General features: G+C 45.6%; 1 long non-coding RNA gene across 1 annotated transcript in view; it reads left to right on the forward strand.

Moving 5' to 3' along the window:
* The window catches only part of LOC141139108 (uncharacterized), a 65462-nt gene extending 50485 nt beyond the window's left edge, over nt 1-14977 (forward strand). Inside the window, exon 4 of the long non-coding RNA XR_012243715.1 lies at nt 14173-14977. This is a non-coding gene — a long non-coding RNA (uncharacterized lncRNA). The remainder of the gene's footprint in view (nt 1-14172) is intronic.
* Nucleotides 14978-15972: the final 995 nt, after the last annotated feature.

Below are 15972 nucleotides of genomic sequence, written 5' to 3' on the forward strand. Positions count from 1 at the left end.
CTCCCGCTGGTGCCTTTTCCACCCCCAGTATTTCTTTCTTCCTTCTTCCCCCTTCTCCTTTCTCCTTTTACCCCAGTCCCTCCCGTCTTGTTTGCTTTTCACTTTTCCATTGTTTTCACTTTTCCCTCTCCTTTCACTTCATTCTCACTTTTTATACCTTTGCCATCAGTCTAATACATATGTTATCCATTTTTCCATAGGCTCTCCACCCTTTTTGGGGATCATTGCCCCACTCATCTTTTGTCCCTTATCTCACTTACCCTCACCATGTTTTCTTTCTGTGACCCATCTGGGGTGGTGCCTGGGTTGGTGGCGTGCCCCCCCCGGGGGGGCCCCCTCAGCTCCGGGAGGTGATAACTTTGGCTGACCTGACGTGCGGGGCCCCGCTGCCTGTGCGCAGATATATGTGTGTAAGTTTGATGGGTTAGGTGTACTATGTGGGTGACAGATTCTACATTTACCCACCATTCTCTCCCAAAGAATTTTTCTCTTTTTAAATACGACTGTTTTCCATATTCCTAGGTTACCCATGGTTTTTGCTCCTGAAGAGTGGCTATAAAGGCCCGAAACGCGTAGAGCTTACATCTACCCATAGGCGTACCTCACCATTAACCATGTACGAGCGTTCCATTTCCACTCATCGTTCCCCTTTTTTTTGCAACCTGTGTATTTGACATTTTAATGTGTCATATATCTTCTATTTGTGATTTTAGCTATTTAATTGTTCATGCAATGTAAATATAAGTCCTTGTTGGAATGTATACTTTGATGAAATATAGAGTAAGAATAGTAGCTATGTACATTTAAAATCATGTGAATATATGACTATTGTGATTACAATAAAACCTGTTTTCTACCTGATTTTTGCACCTGCCCCCCGTGTGCCTCATTTAAAGTCCCGCCCTTTGCTCCTTTTTCTTTGTTATATATTGTACCGGGATGGAGGAGGGGAGTTGAACGCCCCCTATTAAACCTCATTTAAAGTCCCAAATTTTTCTGTTCTGTTTTTAAACTAATTAATCTTTTGTGCCATCTTCGGCCTGCTTCCGATGGTGGAATATTTACGGGAAGTGGCGTTCATGAAGTCGGCCAACAGCATCAGAGCGAAGGTCTTCTGGGTGGGGTCTTTATTGATATATGAGGGACGTGAGTACTACTTCTATGAATTTTAGGAAGGGGGCGGGGGTTTCTGTGAATTTTGTGTAGACTATGTAGGAATTATAAACGGCCAAATGGATGAGATAAATTGCTATCTTCTTGTACCAGAATCGGGACCTCCTTATTGACAAATAGGGCTGAATCATTTGATCATTGAAATCCACCCCCCATGTAGAGATTATAATCTTGGACACATGTCAGTTTTTCAGTGGGACCTCGCCTTATAGTGTCATCTTGAATGGTGGATATCATGTGCACGTTCCTGTTATCCTTCCACCTCAAGGCCAGCACTTCATTGCATCTCAGTGTTGCTCTTTCCCCCCTTTGCAGCTTTTTGTTTACTATGGATTGTGGGAAGCCCTTCCTATTTTTTCTTGAGGTTCCGCAGGCCAGGGTTTTTTCGATAAATAGGTGTCTGAAAAGGGGCAGGCTGGTATAAGTTGTCAAAGTATATATGATATCCTTTTTTCAGAAGTGGGTAAGCCAGGTCCCATACGATTTTTCCAGTTGTGCCCATGTAGGCCGGGCACTCAGGGGGCTGGAGCTGGGAATCTCTTCCTTCATATATGCGGAACGCATACAGATATCCCGTGGCTCTCTCACAGAACTTGTAAAATTTTACTCAGTATTTGGCCTTTTTGCTAGGAATACATTGTTTTATTCCTAGCCGGCCTGAAAATGGTACTCATCCACACATATATGCTTCTCGTGGACATAGAGTTCTGAAAATCGTTGGGAAAATAAATTTATCAGTGGGCGAATCTTATATAACTTATTGGAATTTGGATGATTGCAGGGAGGGCACTGGGTGTAGTTGTTAAAATGAAAGAATCTCATAATCATCTCATATTGGGACCTAAGCATTGCGGCGGAATACATGGGCATATGGTGGATGGGGTTGGTGGACCAATAGGCATGTCCTTCATTTTTTTTTGTAAGCCCCATGTTTAGGGTGAGGCCCAAAAACAATTAGAACTCCTCCAAATTCAGATCTCTCCACTCAAACGGACGGGCATAAGATGATTGGGGGTTGTTGGCAATATACTGCTGGGCATACAAATTTGTCTGGTCCACAATGAATTGCAGCAAAGTGTCTGGCAAAAACAGATCAAAGCAATCGATCTCTGAAATTTTGGGTGTTGGCCTGCACACCTGGCTGTGCTGTGAAAGGGGAAATGATTGTTGATCCCGAGTTGGAAGACAGCCATGTTGGGTTGGCAAGACCATCTGGCATGTATGTTGCGGCCCCGGCTCTTGGGGGACGTGACACTCCAGTAGTTGGGGGAGTTGAATTTCCTGTGCTGGTACTCAGGTGTGATGTGGCAGCACTGGTACTGGGCCTGGGCATTTGTGCGTGGGGCCTATCACTGGCGGCAGCACTGGTACTTTGTTCCTGGGGCCTATTGCTGGCGGTAGCGCTGGTACTGGGTCTTTGTTCCTGGGGCCTATTGCTGGCAGCAGCGCTGGTACTGGGCCTGGGGATATAATCCTGGTTGCTGGCGGCTGCCTGGTTTCCAGAGTGTTGTGCCCTTTTAGGAGGGACCCATTCTTCATCCGAATCATTGCTACTCTCAATCGGTTCAAATGCCAAATTTGATTCGGAATCAGAATTGGAATTGGAATCTGATGAGAACTCCCCGGTGCTCTCATCAGTTATGGAGGGGATCTGGAACGCCTCCTCACTAGTATATACTCTTTTGGACATGGCTGTGTGGCGGGCAGCTGTGCGACGGGTAACAGATGGGTGGCAGGTGACGGTCACTTATGGGCTGTGCGATGGGTGGCAGGTGACGTTCACAGAGAGGTGATGATGGTGTGATGGGCGATGGTCACTGATGGGTGACAGGCAATGGTCACTGATGGGTGACAGGCCACGGACGGTGACGGGTGATGGTCACAGATGGTTGACAGGCGACAGTCACTGATGGGTGACGGGTGATGGGTGACAGGCCACGGTCACTGATGGGTGACAGGTGCACCGCTGATGGTCACTGATGGGTGACAAGGCACGGTCACTGATGGGTGACGGGTGCACTGCTGATGGTCACTGATGGGTGATGGGTGACAGGGTACGGTCACTGATGGGTGATGGGTGACAGGGCACGGTCACTGATGGGTGACGGGTGACAGGGCATGGTCACTGATGAGTGATGTGTGACAGGGCAGGGTCACTGATGAGTGACGGGTGACAGGGCATGGTCACTGATGAGTGATGGGTGACAGGGCATGGTCACTGATGAGTGACGGGTGACAGGGCACGGTCACTGATGGGTGATGGGTGACAGGGCACGGTCACTGGAAATGGTGTGTGGGGAGAGAAGAGCTGGTAACAGCTAGTTACCGCTGTGTTTACATTTAGTGATCGGCTGTGAATGGATCAGAGCCAATCACGTGGTACACAGCCTTGGCCAATGGCTGTTTACTATCGTTGGTGACGAGCAGTGTTCCCGGGAACACGCCGCCACTGATGTGCACGCGCATTGCGCTTACGATCGCGCGCATGCGCCGTGCAATGTGGGGAGTTACTATTCGTGATTGACCGTGACTTCATCACGGCTGATCACATGGTAAACAGCAATGCCCAGTGGCTGTTCACCCCTGTCGGTGATGAGCTGTGTCTCAGTGACATGCCACCACCAACAGTACAGGGCTGCGCGCACATGATTGCGTGCATGCCCTGTTTAAACGTGCTCACGTCATATGACGTCCGCCCAGAACTAGAGCCTTACCGTCCCGCCGTCATATGACAGTGGGCGGTAGGCTAGTGGTTAATAGTTTGTTGTAAAATTTTGCAAACGGGTAATTTTTCTCCTTCATTGATATTCACTGATGAGGCTTCACTGATGAACACTGATGGCCTGCACTGATGGGCACAGATAAGGCGATACTGATAGGCACAGATAAGACGACACTGATGGGCACTGATAAGACGACACTGATGGGCACTGATAAGACGACACTGATGGGCACTGATAAGAAGGCCCTGGATGACACTGGTGGGTGGCACTAGTGGGTGGCACTGCTGGGCACTGATGGGTGGCACTGATGGGCACTAGTAGGTGGCACTGATGGGCACTAGTAGGTGGCACTGATGGGCACTGGTAGGTGGCACTGGTAGGTAATATTGATAGGCAGCACTGGTGATGACACACTGTGGGAACTGATAGGTGGCACTGTTGGCACTGATGGGTGGCACTGATGGGCACTTGTAGGTGGCACTGATGGGCACTTGTAGGTGGCACTGGTAGGTGATATTGATAGGAAGCACTGGTGATGACACACTGTGGGCACTGATGGGTGGCACTGTGGGCACTGGCGGGTCTCATAGACTCGCTGATCACAGAGCGCGACGCTCAAGCACGGGAGGACGTCCAGGGAAGCCCTCCCGGCAAATGAAGTCCACGCTGTAGCCGTCTTTCGGCTATAGCATGGACGGCAAGTGGTTAAAAGTTCCATTATTGTTCTTTGTTCCAATGTAGCATATTGGAATGTTGGCACTCTCCCTTTTAAAGGATAAGTTCACCTTTGAAAATAAATAAATAATTTGCAGGTTAAAAAATTAGCATTTATTATTTTTTGCTTGGGAGCCTATAAAGCATTGCACTTGCGATCAACAGATCCCAGGTGCAATGTCAGCTTCTTGCAGACTGCCAGTGTAGCTGTCTGCCCATACCTCCTATATGGGCATGCAGTTATTAAAGTCCGGAAGGCTTAATGGACTAAGAAAGTGCTCACCAGTGTCCTTGCAGTTCATTGAGAACCACAAGCCATCTGCAATAAAGGCTGACTGTATTTGCATAGTTGCCAACATTGCAAAAAAAATGTGGGACACTTTTTTGGCTGTAGGCGGAGCCATACAATAATTAGGGGCGGGGCATTCGTTTGTAGGCGTGGCCTGACAAAAATGGGTGTGGCTTACGTGAAAAGTGGGCATGGCTTAAATGGGCGTGGCTCAAGAGGGTGTGGTTAGCGTCTGAGATGAATGAGGGATGGAGAGGGAAAGGGGGAGAAGGAAAGGGGGAGAGGGGAATGACAGGACAGCAGCCCCAGATCCTACACAATAAAAATATGTGTATTCTAGAAAGTTTAACAATCAGCAGATAAAGATACTACAAACACCAGGTGTCAACGCTTCAATCATCCCGGCACCATGGTTGTTATGGTGTCAGGATGATTGAAGCGCATTATTTCTATTATTACATTGTAATATAAAATTAAATCCCTGAGCATGTCACTAGCCACGTCGCTTGCCACCAGCAGAGTCTGTCCTTGCATCAGGTGCCACCGGCAGAGTCTGTTCTTGCATCAGGTTCCCCCGGCAGAGTCTGTCCTTGCATCAGGTGCCCCCCGGAAGAGTCTGTTCTTGCATCAGGTTCCCCCGGCAGAGTCTGTCCTTGCATCTGGTGCCCCCGGCAGAGTCTGTCCTTGCATCTGGTGCCCCCGGCAGAGTCTGTCCTTGCATCAGGTGCCCCCGGCAGAGTCTGTATAGACCCCCTCAGTGCAGACCCCCTCCATCAGTGCAGATCCTCTCCATCAGTGCAGATCCCCTCCATCAGTGCAAACCCCCTCAGTGCAGACCCCCTCCATCAGTGCAGAACCCCTCAGTGCAGACCCCCTCCATCAGTGCAGGCCCCCTCAGTGCAGACCCCCTCCATCAGTGCAGACCCCCTCCATCAGTCCCCACCTCTATTAGTGCAGACCCCCCCTCTATTAGTGCAGCCCCCCTCAGTGCAGCCCCCCCTCAGTGCAGCCCCCCCTCTATTAGTGCCGACCCCCCCAGGTGCAGCCACCCCCCTCAATTAGTGCAGCCCCCTCAGTGCAGCCCCCCCTCTATTAGTGCAGACCCCCCCTCAATGCAGCCCCTCCTCTATTAGTGCAGACCCCCCCTAGGTGCAGCCACCCCTCAATTAGTGCAGCCCCCTCAGTGCAGCCCCCCCTCTATTAGTGCAGCCCCCCTCACCCCCCCCGCTCACCCCCCGCTCAGTGCAGGTGCGGCCGGCCGGTGTTCTGCCTGCCGAGAAAGTTCCCCTCAGCAAGTATGGACCCCCTGTACTGCGCAGGCACAGCACTTGTGCAGTACGGGGCTGGGGAACTTTCGGCAAGACACAGCGCCATCGCCGTTGTTACATAGTTACATAGTAGGTGAGGTTGAAAAAAAGACACAAGTCCATCAAGTCCAACCTATGTGTGTGATTATGTGTCAGTATTACATTACATATCCCTGTATGTTGCGGTCATTCAGGTGATTATCTAATAGTTTCTTGAAGCTATCAATGCTCCCCGCTGAGACCACCGCCTGTGGAAGGGAATTCCACATCCTTGCCGCTCTTACAGTAAAGAACCCTCTACGTAGTTTAAGGTTAAACCTCTTTTCTTCTAATTGTAAGTGGCCACGAGTCTTATTAAACTCTCTTCTGCGAAAAAGTTTTATCCCTATTGTGGGGTCACCAGTACAGTATCTGTAAATTGAAATCATATCCCCTCTCAAGCGTCTCTTCTCCAGAGAGAATAAGTTCAGTGCTCGCAACCTTTCCTCATAACTAAGATCCTCCAGACCCTTTATTAGCTTTGTTGCCCTTCTTTGTACTCGCTCCATTTCCAGTACATCCCTCCTGAGGACTGGTGCCCAGAACTGGACAGCATACTCCAGGTGTGGCCGGACCAGAGTCTTGTAGAGCGGGAGAATTATCGTTTTATCTCTGGAGTTGATCCCCCTTTTAATGCATGCCAATATTCTGTTTGCTTTATTAGCAGCAGCTTGGCATTGCATGTCATTGCTGAGCCTATCATCTACTAGGACCCCCAGGTCCTTTTCCATCCTAGATTCCCCCAGAGGTTCTCCCCCCAGTGTATAGATTGCATTGATATTTTTGCCACCCAAATGCATTATTTTACATTTTTCTACATTGAACCTCATTTGCCATGTAGTCGCCCACCCCATTAATTTGTTCAGGTCTTTTTGCAAGATTTCCACATCCTGCGGAGAAGTTATTGCCCTGCTTAGCTTAGTATCGTCTGCAAATACAGAGATTGAACTGTTTATCCCATCCTCCAGGTCGTTTATGAACAAATTAAATAGGATTGGTCCCAGCACAGAACCCTGGGGAACCCCACTATCCACCCCTGACCATTCTGAGTACTCCCCATTTATCACCACCCTCTGAACACGCCCTTGTAGCCAGTTTTCAATCCATGTACTCACCCTATGGTCCATGCCAACGCACCTTATTTTGTACAGTAAACGTTTATGAGGAACTGTATCAAATGCTTTTGCAAAATCCAGATACACCACGTCTATGGGCCTTCCTTTATCTAGATGGCAACTCACCTCCTCATAGAAGGTTAATAGATTGGTTTGGCAAGAACGATTCTTCATGAATCCATGCTGATTACTGCTAATGATATCATTCTTATTACTAAAATCTTGTATATAGTCCCTTATCATCCCCTCCAAGAGTTTACATACTATTGATGTTAGGCTAACTGGTCTGTAATTCCCTGGGATGTTTTTTGAGCCCTTTTTACATATTGGTGCTACATTGGCTTTTCTCCAATCAGCTGGTACCATTCCAGTCAATAGACTGTCTGTAAAAATTAGGAACAACGGTCTGGCAATCACCTGACTGAGTTCCCTAAGTACCCTCGGATGCAAGCCATCTGGTCCCGGTGATTTATTAATGTTAAGTTTCTCAAGTCTAATTTTAATTCCGTCCTCTGCTAACCATGGAGGTGCTTCCTGTGTTGTGTCATGAGGATAAACACTGCAGTTTTGGTTACTGAAGCCCCCCGATTCACTCGTGAAGACTGAGGAGAAGAATAAATTCAATACCTTTGCCATCTCCCCATCCTTTGTAACCAGATGTCCTTCCTCATTCTTTATGGGGCCAATATGGTCTGTTCTCCCTTTTTTACTGTTTACATACTTAAAGAATTTCTTGGGATTTTTTTTGCTCTCCTCCGCTATGTGTCTTTCATGTTCTATCTTAGCCGTCCTAATTGCACCCTTACATTTCTTATTGCATTCTTTATAAATTCTGAATGCTGAGGATGATCCCTCAACCTTGTATTTTTTGAAGGCCTTCTCCTTTGCTTTTATATGCATTTTTACATTGGAGTTAAGCCATCCTGGATGTTTGTTCGCTCTTTTAAATTTATTACCCAATGGGATACATTGGCTAATGCCCTTATTTGATATGCTCTTAAAGCAAACCCATCTCTCCTCCGTATTCTTTGTTCCTAATATTTTATCCCAATTTATGTTTTAGCAAGGTCTGTAGTTTAGGGAAGTTGGCTCTTTTGAAATTCAGTGTCTTTGTGTTCCCTTCATGTTTCCTATTTGTGTGATTTATACTGAAACTAATTGACCTGTGATCGCTGTTACCTAAATTGCCCCGTATTTCCACATCTGTGATCAGGTCTGTATTGTTGGTAATCAGTAGATCCAGTAATGTTTTATTTCTAGTTGGTGCGTCTACCATCTGACCCATAAAATTGTCCTGCAAGACATTAAGGAACTGGCGAGCCTTAAATGAATGTGCGGTTCCCTCCGCCCAGTCTATGTCTGGATAATTAAAATCCCCCATTATGATAACACTTCCCATCCTTGCTGCTAATCCAATTTGTGATAGGAGATCCGTCTCCACTTCCTCCCTCAGGTTAGGGGGCCTATAGCATACTCTCAGTATTATTTTCCCCTTAGCTTCATCCCTTTGGAGCTCTACCCATAAAGATTCCACCTCCTCCCTAGCCCCCTCAGTGATGTAATCTCTCACATTCACTTGTACATTATTCTTGATATATAGGCATACCCCTCCCCTTTTTTACCCTCTCTATCCTTGCGGTATAGGGTATACCCTTGAATGTTTGCCAGCCAATCATGAGAGCTGTTGAACCAGGTCTCTGAAATTCCCACAAAATCCAAATCCTCCTTGTACAACAGTATCTCTAGTTCACCCATCTTGTCCGCCATGCTCCTGGCATTAGTGAACATGCCACATAGTTTAGACTGGTCGCATATTGTCCTCGTATTGGGTGTTTCAAGATTGCAACTAGGACTTGCTACTATACTCACCTTGTGTTTTTGTGCTTTGGTTAACCTACCACTAATGCCCCCAATACTACCCTCTGGAATATCATCCGCACTGGCTATCACTGTCTCTGGACCCTCCCCCCCATCGCCTAGTTTAAAAACCCCTCTAACTTTTTGGCCATCTTCATTCCCAGCAGATCTGCACCCTCCTCATTTAGGTGCAGTCCGTCCCTTCTATAGTACCGGTTACCGACTGAGAAGTCGGCCCAGTCCTCCAGGAACCCAAACCCCTCCTTACTACACCAGCTCTTCAGCCACTTGTTTACTTCCCTAATCTCCCTCTGCCTTTCTGGTGTGGCTCGATGTACCGGTAGTATTCCTGAGAACACTACCTTGGAGGTCCTTTTCCTCAATTTAGCTCCTAAGTCCCTAAAATCGTTCTTTAGGACACTCCATCTGCCTCTGACTTTGTCATTGGTGCCAACGTGCACCATGACAGCCGGGCCTTCCCCAGCCCCACCCAGTAATCTGTCCACAAGATCTGTGATGTGCCGAACCGTTGTATTCTCCTTCAGTGGAGAGGGGAGGGGCCGAGCAGCTAAAGAAGCCGCGTCATTGGCTGCACGGATCGAGCCCCATTCCTCTCTCCACTACACAACACACTGTCACTAGGGGGAAGATCGAACAGTGGCGCCGGCCGCCATTTTGCTGGAGCCAGCTGCTCCAAAAACAAAACAAAACAAAAAAAACATTCCCGATTTTCCTTATGGAAAATCCCGATTCGGGACAGCCTCCATCCGGGATGAGGGTCCCAAAATCGGGATTGTCCTGGGAAAAATCGGGACTGTTGGCAACTATGTATTTGTAGTTCATTTATTCAGTGGAAGCTGTGAATCAATGAATGACACGGTCGTGCTGTTTTAAAATTGTGACAAATGCGGGGAGAAGGTCTCCCACCTGTTACAAGGACTTTTATAATACCACTCTTCTGTTCTCCCCAGCAGGCAAACTAAAACTTCCATGCTGTTCCTGGTAAGAGAGAGGGGGCGCAGTATGGGAGTTTTAGTTTGCCAGCAGTTATTAGGCTGCTGTCAGAGCATGGCGAGTGCAGTAGGCAGATGGAGCAGTCTGCATGTTCCTCTGTCAGAGCAGATCTGCCAGGATGCAGAGGCAGGTGGAATGGTGGAGTGGTGGGCGAATCCCAGGTGTGTGCAGGGGGTGGTTGTGGGGCTGCTGTAAAACAGGCTCCAGTCAGGAATTTTGCCGTGCATCCGGCTGTGTGGGGTGGGTCAGGCCAGGGGGTGTCGGCGGAAGGCCTTGTGGAGAAGAAGGAAGAAGAGGAGGAGGTCGGGGACCCGCTTTTTGCTGCAGCTACTGCTGGAGATCCTCTTCTGCCTGGCCAGGACACAGCTACCCCTCCTGGCAACAGATCCTATACACTGACACCATCTGGAGGAGCCACTCCAGAATAGGTGATATCTGGGAGGATTGGTCATTCCCAAGGACTGATACTGTCCCCTCCTGTCTCACTTTTTGGCTGCATTGCCACCTGTGTGTTTTCAGCTCGTAAAACACTCGTAAGACGCCAGAAAAAATGCCCAACAAGCAAAATCCCGTTCATTTCAATGGCACCTGTTCACATTTGAGCCTTTTGTCACCTGAAGCAAAATGCCTGAAGCTCAAAAAAGTACATGAGCTTCTTTTTAGGCAGATTACAGGTGTTTTTCTGCTTTTTACATTGGTGACTTCTTGACCTGTACAAAATTGCGGCAAAAATTGCAGTAAAATTGCGCAGCTTTCTCCCTGACAAAAAATATGCTCAGGTGTGAATGCAGCTTTTTTTATTCACAGGGATTGACAAGCACCTCAATGCAGAGCTCAGCAAAAAAAAATGTTGCTACTATTAAAATTTAGTTTTTATGATATTGGAAAATGTCCTGTTTGGGTATCTAAAAATACCACTTTTCTCTCAGAATTTTCTTGTTTTTTTTTAATAGTTTGTGTAAAATTTGTTTAAATTTCTGTTATTCATGCTTGTATCACCAGTTAATGAAAAAGCTATGTACCAAAAACATGATTGTAGTATCTTTATTAAAGGGGAAATAGCAAATCAAATTTGTATTTAGTGCTAATTAGTTTTTTAAACTAAAATTTGAGTAACTCAAATTGTAGCTAACCCTTATAAATTAACTTTTTTATTCCCTTCCTTTGGCTTTTTTTTTTTTTTTTTTTTTTTACTGTGTTATGCTGGTATTAATTTTTGCAGCAACAAATGTAAACGTTAGGGGGATTTTGGCAGCATTGCCTTGGGTGCTCCAGTGCCACCCTGGCCTCTCCCATTCCACTGGGAAACCTGGAAAACCGGCACTTTTGCCAGCTGACCATAGAGATGAAGGAGGAAGAGAAGTCCCTGATGATCTCTATGGTTTATGAAACCAGAAGCGAAGAGCATCTGATCAGGCCGGTCCTTGTTTGATCCGATGCTTTTGAGGCCGAGGAAAGATCTAGGGTTTAATAGATCACAGATCCCTCCATAAAGAGGACATGTCAAGGCCTATGCTATCATAAGAGATTTTATTCATATAAAGTTGATAAAAACTAAAAAACTAAAGAGAAAGTGTAAAAAAAATATTTTGAATAAAATAAATGTAAAAAAAGATGTGAAACGCCCCTGTTTCCCCATGCTTACGTGTAAAGGCAACTGCACACATTGGTCCAATACGCTTATGGAAACAGTGATTACACCACACATATGAGGTATCACCACAAACGTAACATCATCTTTTATATATTTTACAAAATGTGGGTATTATATTGTGTTGGTGTGCACTGAAACTCATTAAAATTTATTTTTTCCAAAGAAAATTGTTTGAAAACCCGTAAATATTGTGTAACATAAAAAATTAAGCAAAAACACAATACTAATCCAGCGCCAATGTGTGTAAACCCAGGGACCTCAATCAAGGCATGTAGAAAATAAACAAATAATACAAATGTATACCATATACCTTATAGTCAGTCATCCATGAGCTGTCCACCTTGTCACCTCTTGATAAGTTTTATCACCACCACTACGGCTTCACCAAGTGTCACTGCCTCTCACTGAGGTTTTTCCAGTCAGAGGGGACACAGACCGGCATTGCAGCTGCCCAGCGCTATCAGCTGTTGTTCCGGCGGTTCCCCTGTGTAAAGCCGCGCCTTCATCTTCCAGCTGGGCTGACGTCATCATCCCCTGACACAGAGCGTCTGCGAGACCTTTCCCTCCCGGTGGATTCACAGCCTGCCTTCACATCACATTCACAGATCTGTCCTCCGGAATCGGTGAGCCTCTCCATCTTAAGCTGATTTTTACATTGTGGATCCCCTGAGTTTGGCGGGATGGGGCTTCCATCTCCCCTCCAACTCTCTTCCATCTGTTTCCCAGCTTGGGGTTAGGTTTTTTGGATGGATCTCCAGTCTTAAACTGCCTGCTGCTGATTGGAACTTCTGGCTGTCAGAAACTTCCTTATTCAAGTGTCCTACAGTGTTATTAACATAGGATGAGATACTGTTCATTTATTGTTTTTATTACAGTGTTTTTATCACACACAAACATTAAATCTCTTAACCTTTATTATTGGACTGCTGGTAACTGTTTATGAGACATTCAGAGCGCTGGACATTCTTTGGTTAACATAAAAAATTGCAACTACAAACATTTTTTTCTCCAGAGTGTTTGCTTTCAGAAAATACACAATGTTTGGGGGTTCTAATTAATTATCTAGTAAAAAATAATGCTGATTTTCATATGTATAACCACTTCCAGCCCAAGCCCATTCTGACACTTCTCTCCTACATATAAAAAATTTTTTTTTTCCTAGAAAATTACTCAGAACCCCAAAACATTATATATGTTTTTTTAGCAGATACCCTAGTGAAAAAAAAAAAACAAGTTTCATGAAATAAAAAAATAAAACACTAAACTTAGCCTAATATTTTTGGATAATGTGAAAGATGATGTTATGCCAAGTAAACAGATACCTAACATGTCACACTTTAAAATTGTACAAACTCGTGGTTTGGTGCCAAACTGCGCTACACATTTTAAATTAGCAGTTTAGAGTTATAGAGGAGGTCTTGCACTAGAGCTATTGTTCTCACGCTAACATTTGCAGTGATAGCTCACATGTGTGTTTTGAACTCCATTTACATATGTGGGTGTGGCCTATGTTTGCGTTCACTTCTGTGTATAAACAAAATATATTGATTTTTTTATTTTGTTTTATTTTTATTTTAACACTTTCCCTTTTTAAATATTTTTTTTAATCACTTTTATTCCTATTCCAAGGGATGTAAACATCCCTTAGAATAGGGCTTGACAGGTCCTCTTTACAGAGAGATCTGGGGTCTTTAAGTCCCCACATCTTTGCTCTATGCTGGAAACTCTGAGATCAACAAAAAAAAAAGCCATCTCTGGCTTTCCAGTTAAAAGAACAGCTGTATTTACATCTGCAGGCGTGGGAAGTGACATCATGACATCGTTCCCCGCCTCCAAAGGTCATAGAGATGACCGGGGACTATCTGGTCCTCAGTCACCCCTATGGTAAATGGCTGCTCCTGGCCGATTCAGCAATCGCACAGGCGAGCTGGTAGAAGTACCAAAGGGTGGCGGGAGGGGTGGACTTCCCCTCCCGCCGCCTGTAAAAATAATCAAGTGGCTAAACAGCTGCTATGATTGTTTTTACTGTATATGACAGAGAATCGCCGGCAGAAAAGATTGATATCTGAATGATGCTTGCAGCTGCAGGAACCATTCAGATTTAAACATTTAAACTCCAGGACATCATATGACGTCCACCTAAGGAGAAGTGTATAAGAGAAGTGTCAGAATTGGCTTGGGCAATGAGCGGTTAAAGCAGTTTCTGGTGTACAGTAACTCTAAAGGGAAAATGCTTTATTCGTTTATTATTGACAAAGCTTATATTTCATTTTTTCTAACCTTTCAGCAGAGGAGCGCCTCAAGTCGCCTTGATAGTGAAGCTGACAAACAAGGAGTGCAGTATCCGAACAAACAAGACCAATCCTGACTTAATCACTGATATACCAGAAGATTTTTTTAATGCTATTAAGAAGTATGACAATATTGATAAAATGAAAGACGAAATGAACAAGAATGTCATCTACACTGGGAATCGAATCTTAATGGCTACATCTAAAAATGTTACTAAAAGTATAAACAGAAAAAAAACAACCTATACAGAACATGCAGAGTATCGTCTCCTAACACCTGGAAAACATTCCCCCGTCGAGAATTTTATGAGCAATAACCCTATGGTCACCCGTGTCATATTTTACTCTCTAATCTCCCCATGTGTAAATAAATGCATCAACGGAAATATACATTACAGTATAATGGACAGCCTTCGATCAAACTTCAAAACACTTGCGGACCGGGCTTTTGTGTACAGGTTTGTCTTCAGACCTGATATGGAGAGACTTAATGACACAAATACACGTCAGGAAATAATAAATGCTTGGGGTGGTCTGGATCAGATAATGCCTCTGTTCCACTGTATTGGTGGTACTTGTAAACAGTGCTTTCAGAATAATAAGATCAATGATTTCTGTACTCAAAATAATTCTTACTACTGAACTAGAAGCATGCTGATAGGATCAATATGAGTCCTCCCTTCCCATTTTGTGCATTTTTTAAAAAAAAAATTCTTACCTTTTAGATGTTTCTCATGGAAGATGTCGTGGCTGACTGTAATCTGCTTATTTGCAAGGCAATAAAAATGCTGATCAGCAAAACACCTTGTTTGCATTTCCTTATTTAGGGTTTCTATTTGCAATAATGTTGTGATGGCATATAAGGTATAAAGAAATAACCAGGATGCACACAAGAAAAAAAAGCCTGTGCCGAAGGAGATATGGAGGCTGTAACAGGCAACCTACTGTATGTTTTTGACAATGCCGGTCATCCTTCTCTCATGCCTTTTCAATGGCTTCCACACATTCTCAGGTCACTGACCCAGAACAAGGATGCAGATCATGAATTGTGGCTTCACAGCATGGACCAAGGCGGTGGCGGACATTTTTCAAAGTACAGACCTTAGTGAAGGGCACCAAGGTACATTTCAAATTAAAACCATCAAAAAACATGTGCCCATCAGTGCCCATAGGTGCAGTTTCATCTGTGCCCATAAGTGCAGCTTATCAGTGCCCCCCAGTGCAGCCTATTTGTGCCCATCAGTGCCCCGAAGTGCAGACTCATCTGTGCCCACCAGTGCAGCTTATCTGTGCCCACCAGTGTAGCCTATCTGTGCCCACCAGTGCAGCTTATCTGTGAGTATCAGTGCAGCATGTGCCCATAGGTGCAGTTTAATCTATGCCCACCAGTGCAGTATGTGCCTATCAGTGCCCATAGGTGCAGTCTCATATGTGCCCACCAGTTCAGCCCATCTGTGCCCAGCAGTGCAGCTTATCTGTGCCCATCAGTGCAGTCTGATCTGTGAGTATCAGTGCAGCATGTGCCCATAGGTGCAGTTTAATCTATGCCCACCAGTGCAGTATGTGCCTATCAGTGCCCATAGGTGCAGTCTCATCTATGCCCACCAGTGCAGCCTATCTGTGCCTATCAGTGCCCATAATTGCAGTCTCATATGTGCCCACCAGTTCAGCCCATCTGTGCTCATCAGTGCAGCCTATCTGTGCCCATCAGTGCAGATAATCTGTGCCCATCAGTGCAGCATGTGCCCATCTGTGCCCATAGGTGCAGTTTAATCAGTGCACCGCCCACCAGTGCA

The sequence above is a fragment of the Aquarana catesbeiana genome, linkage group LG04 (assembly GCF_042186555.1).
Source record: "Aquarana catesbeiana isolate 2022-GZ linkage group LG04, ASM4218655v1, whole genome shotgun sequence".
Taxonomy (NCBI): Eukaryota; Metazoa; Chordata; class Amphibia; order Anura; family Ranidae; genus Aquarana; species Aquarana catesbeiana.